Below are 7,300 nucleotides of genomic sequence, written 5' to 3'. Positions count from 1 at the left end.
GACAGCAGGTGGCGCTATTCCATCTTGACTTAGGGGCAGCCATTGACCTTGGAAATGAAGGAAAGATGTGATTTTAGCATTGTAATTGGGACAAACGACACAGACTCTAGACTTCTTGTGCGGCATACCTTTCCCTGAGTACTGTATCTCCACAGTGTTAGCTAGGCTCGGGCGTTCTCTCCGATGACTGAGGCTGAGGAAAAGTAAAAATGTGAGCCTTGAAGGGAGAAAGGGTTGCAGCTTACTGTAAGAGTGAATGTCTACTTAATTGGTTGGCGCTTACTTCGCATCACTCAAAAGTTTGGTGTTTACAGTCTCTTAGTGCAGTTCTACAGACTCAGTGTATGGACATCTCGTGGACAAAATTTTACAGAGGTTGCACTTACAGCAGGGGAAGAAACACAATAAAGGCAAACATTTAGAAAACTCAGCAGTGGGGGCTGGAGAGATGGCTCAGCAGTTAAGAGAGCACCTGACTCTTTCAGAGGTCCTGAGTTCGGTTCCTAGCACCCGCATGGGGCAGCTCACAACTGCCTGTAACTCCAAGTCCAGGGAATCCAATGTGTTCTTCTGACCTCCATGACACAGCACTCAATAAGCACAAACTCACATACACACATGCACACGCACACAAGCACACATGCATATACACGTACACACACACTCCCACACCCAATTTAATATAAAAGTTTTTCAAAATCCTTAGAGAGAGAGAGAGAGAGGAAAAAACAACAGAGGATGGTGACACCATGAAAAGAATAACCTAGACTGAGATATAGGGCCTCCTCAAGAGTGCCAAGTGGTAGTAATAGTGCCAGCTACCAGATATTTATTTTGATATTAGAGCTGACCTATTCTTTGCTCTGATTTATTGGATGTTAAATTCAGAAATATACAAAACCAAAAAAAATTTAATAAGGACTTCAAATACTTCCAGTGAACACTATGGAGGAGTGAGTTTTGAAGCTTAAGTTGATAGGTCCAAGTTGACAATGCTGATTTTTGGGGGGGGGGGGTTTCGAGACAGGGTTTCTCTGTGTAGCTTTGCACCTTTCCTGGAACTCACTCTGTAGACCAGGCTGGCCTCGAACTCACAGAGATCCACCTGCCTCTGCCTCCCGAGTGCTGGGATTAAAGGTGTGCGCCACCACTGCCCAGATGATGTTGATTTTAAAACATCTCCCATTGGATGAACAGATTTTGAAAAATGAGGTTCAGGAAGGGCAGATCTGGTCCCTGTAGGGCATTCTGGTTCTGAGATTTCTGGTAGCCACCAATTTGGCAAGAAAGAGCTTTTGAAGAAGTTTAAGTATGAAATGGAGTCTGTCTCCATTAGAGCAGGAAAGATTGGCATCCAGGAAATGCTCTAGAAGGCTGGTGCAGCCTGGGTCAGGTCCAAAGAGCCTGAGCTTGAACTACAGAAGAAATGTGAGTCAGGTAAAGGACAGTGATTCACAGAGTAGAACTTCCAGGGCTCAGTGTCTGGTTATATCTGTAGGTGAGAGACAGAGATAAAAAAATGCCTGGGACTAGGGGCTGGAGAGATACCTTAGTGGTTGAGAGAACTGACTGGCTGCTCGCTCTTCCTGGGACCTGGGTTCCATTTCCAGCATCATATGGCTGCTCAAAATTGTCTATAATCCCAGTTTCAAGAGATCCAACACCCTCTTCTAGCTTCCCTGGGCACCAGGCACCCAGGCAGTACAAAGGAATACATTCAAGCATAAAATCCACTCACATATGTGGGTTTTATATATGTGTATATTTGGTATTTCTTCCTCAATTCTCTTTATTCCAGAAAGGGATACAGAAAATTCTCTTCGAAACATAACATTTTTTACAAAATAACATTTCATGAACAAGGGAGAAAAAAATTCTACCATTTCACCGTGATTCTTTAAAAAAATTAACTTTAATTGACAAATAAAAGGGGTATAGATTTATGGTAAACATGATGTTTTGAAATATGCATATGTCCAAAAAAAGAAACAAACAAACAAACAAAAAAAGAAATATGTATATGTCACAGAATGGCTAAATTTAGTGTGATTACTGATACTTAATCAGTTTTTCCCAGTGAGAACCTTTAAAATGTACTCAGTGCTGGGGCTGGAGAGATGGCTTGGTGGTTAAGAGCACTGGCTGCTCTTCCAGAGGTCTTGAGTTCAATTCCCAGCAACCACATGGTGGCTCACAGCCATCTGTAATGGGATCAGATTGCTTCTTCTGGTGTGCATGAAGACAGAGCACTCATATACATAAAATACATGAATAAATAAATCTTAGAAAAAATGTACTCAGCAATGTTTCAAGGACATGGTACATTCTTTTTAAGTGTAGTTACCATGTTGGACTTATTCTTTTTTATCTAACTGTATTTTGTGCTTTTTAACCAACATCTCCCCAGCCTCTAGCTCCCAGTCACCATTTTATGACTTAGTTCTGTGAGATTAAAGTTTTCAGATTCCATGTGTAGAGGTTGCACATTTCTCTGTGCTCGGCGCATTTTGCTTCAAATAATATTTACCAGATTTATCTACATTGTTGAAAAGGCTGGATATCTCCCCCCACCCCCATGGTTTCTCTGTGTAGCTTTTCGTCTTTTTCCTGAAACTCACTCTGTAGACCAGGCTGGCCTCGAACTCACAGAGATCTGCTTGGCTCTGCCTCCCAAGTGCTGGGATTAAAGGCGTGCGCCGCCGCCGCCGCCGCCGCCGCCGCCGCCGCCGCCGCCGCCGCCACCGCCGCCGCCCGGCTCTTTCTTTCTTTCTATTTTTTTTTCTAAAAATATGGAATGCTTCACAAGTTTGCGTGTCATCCTTGCGCAGGGGCCATGCTAATCTTCTCTGTATCGTTCCAATTTTAGTATATGTGCTGCCAAAGCAAGCACGCTCTTTCTTTCTTAAAGGCTGAATTATATCCTCCCGTGTGTGTGTGTGTGTGTGTGTGTGTGTGTGTGTGTGTGTGTGTGTGAGAGAGAGAGAGAGAGAGAGAGAGAGAGAGAGAGAGAGAGAGAGATTCTTTATCCATTCATTCATTGATAGATACCTGGGTAGACTCACTTCCTTGTGAATGATTCTGTTAACAACACACACACACACACACACACACACACACACACACACACACACACACAAGGAACAAAGAATGGGGTTGAAGGGAGGCTGGCGAGATGACTCAGCAGTTAAGAGCATGTGTTGCCCTTGCAGAGGACCTGGGTTTGATTTCCAGTACCCACATGGTACTTCACAATCATCCCTAACTCTAGTTCCTCAGGATCACACCCTCTTCTGACCTCCTCGGGCACCAAGAACTCATATGTGCATGCACACGCTCATACACACACACACACACACACACACACACACACACACACACACACGTATATACACACACATGTATACATACACACACACATATATATACACACATATGTATATATACACACATATATACATCCATATGCATACACACATATATATGTATATATATACACATGCAGGCAAAACACATGTTGAATAAATCTAACAGAAATGTAAAAAGCACCAAACCAGGAGGAGATGGCATCTTTTTGTTTGTTTGTTTTGTTTTTCAAGGCAGGGTTTCTTTGTGTAGCTTTGCGCCTTTCCTGGAACTCACTCTGTAGACCATGCTGGCCTCGAACTCACAGAGATCCTCCTGCCTCCGCCTCCTGAGTGCTAGGATTAAAGGCGTACACCACCACTGCCTGGCAAGATGGCATCTTTTTAGTGCACTGACCTCATTCCCTTTGATTATTAGCTTTAGTAGTCTGTGGTTGGATCATATTCTATTTTTGATTTTTTGATTTTTTTGGATTGCCTCCATAATGGTTGTATTGCATTGTGAATTTTTGGAAAAAAAAAACACCTGATATGTGCCATGGTTATTTTTATTATCATAACCAAGAAACTGACATTGCTTTTAAAAATGAAGTAGTATAATTATTTTGGAAATGAATATCGCAGGCAATGTATTTTATATGGACAAAGAAGGAGGTACCTCAGATGAACTCTGCTGAGAAGTGATGACAAGCCCCAGTCCCTACTGTCATGGAAACATTTGACCCTTCAATGCATGAATGTGCACAGGGCCATCTGCCTTTCTAATGTGCAGTGTTCCTGCAATAATTGGTAACAGCAGTGTCTGGAGACAAGATCCAACAAGGGTGACATTCCACTGACATTTGCAGACTTCAGAAAAGGACCGGAGCTGGTGTTTTTAGCCAAACTTTCAGTTTATAAGGTATTTTAAATTTGAAATTTTGACCAAAGGTTGTTGCATTCATTGTTATTCAACACATATTCACAGCTACATTGTGACAGGCACTTGCTCAGGATGTAACCAGGCACAGTTACACAGTGGCAATGGACATATGTCACGGAGCCTGTGACACATGGTCGGCTGGTCCTGCTTCCCTAATAAAGCAGCAACCATGGAGCTTTCTAATGATCCTGTCAGTACTGAGTCTGGCTGATGGAGGGCTTGGGATACCATGGGTTGTAGGGGACACTCTGATTCTGTAGGCTACACTGTGGGTCCAATTCACACTTTCCCCCTTTGAATCGGGGAGATGGTGTCACAGCTTTGTGACTAAATTTCCTGGTTGAGTGTAGTCCTCCAGCCAGTAGCTAACCAATCCAAGGATTATTTTCTGTTGGTGATTTCCTGTCCTGACTGCCTGCTCCCAAATAACCAACACAGAGACTTAAGATTACTTATAAATGCTCAACTGATAGCCAGGCTTCTTACTAACTAGCTTTTACAACTTAACCCATTTTTAAAAATCTATGTGCTGCCCTGAGGCTTGTGGCTTTTACCTCTATTTTATTTTGTGTGTCCTACTCATTCTCCATCTGGCTGGTGATTCCTCTGACTCCGCCCTTCCTCATCCCATCATACCCTGTTTGGCTTTCCTGCCTAACTTTCTCCTGTTCAGCTATTGGCCCATCAGCTTGTTTATTAAACCAATCATAATGACATATTCACACAGTGTACAGAAGGATGATTCCACAGCAATTTTCCTTCCTAGCTCTAAATATTGGAAAGCAGCTCTATCATAGGAACTGAATTTTCAGCATGGGGTGGGGGGAGTTATTTCAGAGTAGTGTGGATTAAATTCTATCAACATGTCCTTCCTGCTTATAAGTACTGTGACAATTACATTAAGATTCAGCTATTGCCATCTAAAATTAAAAGCCAGTGGGTTTATAATGCAGGCAAAATGAGCTGCAGGCTGAGTGTGTCACAGAGAAAAAGCAATTTACACATGGTGCCCAATGTGAGGCTTCAACTTGCAATTTTAGACTATGGTGTGAACATGGCATGGATTGCCTAGAAATTGTACTTCAGAATTTATACTTTGATTTTCTTGTCTAGTTGGCTAGCAATGTGCTATAGCTACCCTGGGTGATGGTTAACAGCAGCCCAGCAGGCTCCCAGTGATCCAGGTAACCACAAGCTCAAACAACTGGTACTCTACTGTACACTGGGTTGCCAGTATTTTGTGAATTTTTTTATTTGGGTAGTTAATCGGTTGCATGAGATGTTTAATACTGTTTTGTGACATGGCATAGTGTTGATGCCTTTTCCCACCTGTGAGCTGGTGGGAGTGTTCTGAGCATATTCAAGACAGGCCAGGCTCAACTAAGATGTTCATTTGGTGACATTACAGAACTCTGAACTTTGGGCAGGCTTATTGGGAGGAACCCACTGTAAATCCAAGGGCATCTGTAATCTAGTGGGCATGGGGTAGGAGAGAGAGATCCAGGGAACCAGCTGTACAGACATCCCAGTAACAATCCTCTCCTTCCATGAGAGGAGAAAGAATGCAATCAAATACTATTTAAACCAACTCTTCTCCCTCCCCTCTCCCTACTTCCTTCCCCTCTCTTCCCCTCCCCTTCACTATCCCCGTTGCACACCCCTCTCCCCTACTCCCCACTCCCCTTCTTTACTGTCTTTTCCCCTCTGCTTCTCTTGCCCTCTCCCTCTGCTCTCTCCAGCACACATACACAGACTCTCTATGTGGACCAGGGAGCCTTGAATTGACATTCCTCCTGTATCAGCCTCCCAAGGGTCAGGATTACAGACGCCCAGCTGTGAGGCCTTTCTTGAACTGAGAAATGACCACCGAGGTGCATGGAGATAGCACACTGCCCTTGCTGGACTTTGTAGGCCAGCATGCTCGTCTAGTTTCATGACTGCATGTGGTGATATTTTATTTGTGTTGAAATGTGGTGATATTTTACTCATATGTTAATAAATAAAGTTTGCCTGGAGATCAGAGGAAATAGCGAGCCATTGACACAAGTTAGGCAGTGGTAGCATACTCCCTTAACCCAATCACTTGGCAGGCAGAGTCTCTGTGTGTTCAAGGACACACTAGAGAACAGCCAATCGTGGTGACACATGCCTTTAATTCCAGAACCAACCATAGAGACCTGGAGGTCTGTACAGACAGGCAGTGACAAGGAAGTGAGTTGCTGGGCTAAGAGCCAATGAGAGGGCAGAACAGCAAGGCAATAAAGGCACAGGTAGACTGGAAGCAGCTCTCTTTTTGGAGGCCACAGAACTGGTGATGTAAGGTGGTTGGTGGCTCTCACTATTTCCCTGATCTCCAAGGCTTTCACCTCTATATTTGGCTCTGTGTTCTTTATTTAATAAGACTGCTTAGAATTTCGGCTACAACGGCACCTGTCACTGAACTTTTGCACCTGGACAATAAGGAGAGGCAATTGCTCAAGTGGCCAGACAAGAGCCAGCTGACTCCTAAGTTATCCTTGATCCATGCCTAACATATGACCAGACTCCAACATTTCAGGAGAGATGTTAGTTATGATTGAGTCTGTGATATCAAAGATTACGGTAAGGATCCTGGAATACTCTGTGAGATGTTAGATGTTAGTGTTAAAGTCAACTCTGACTTTGCCTGTGTTCTCTTGATAAGAAATAAATGGAAGATCATTTCTCATCATGTCTTGAGGCCTTCAGTAGGGATTTTCCTTTCTTTTTAATCTCAAAACTTTAAAATTAAAAAAAAAAGATTGATTCACAGAAAGTCACAAGTATAGTTGGTCTTATGAACTTTTTACTCAGTATCCCCCAATGAGAGAATCTAATCTCATGGAATCACAGTACAATATCAAAACCAGGAATTTGGGGCTGGAGAGATGGCAATCTTTTTGTACACTGTGAAGATGTGTCTTTGCCAAGGCACTTTCTGATTGGTTTAATAAAGAGCTGAATGGCCAATAGCTAGGCAGGAAGAGGTTAGGTGGGA

General features: G+C 43.2%; 1 non-coding gene across 1 annotated transcript; it reads right to left on the bottom strand.

The window, feature by feature from the left end:
- Positions 1 to 2,783: 2,783 nt before the first annotated feature.
- On the bottom strand, positions 2,784 to 2,890 carry LOC118586509. Its single transcript, XR_004945377.1, has one exon. It is a non-coding gene; the product is annotated as a U6 spliceosomal RNA (small nuclear RNA).
- Between the last annotated feature and the right edge of the window lie 4,410 nt (positions 2,891 to 7,300).

This window comes from Onychomys torridus, chromosome 6, assembly GCF_903995425.1.
Source record: "Onychomys torridus chromosome 6, mOncTor1.1, whole genome shotgun sequence".
Classification (NCBI taxonomy): Eukaryota; Metazoa; Chordata; class Mammalia; order Rodentia; family Cricetidae; genus Onychomys; species Onychomys torridus.
Note: the sequence above shows the minus strand (reverse complement) of the source record. Positions and strands in the feature narration are given on the sequence as shown.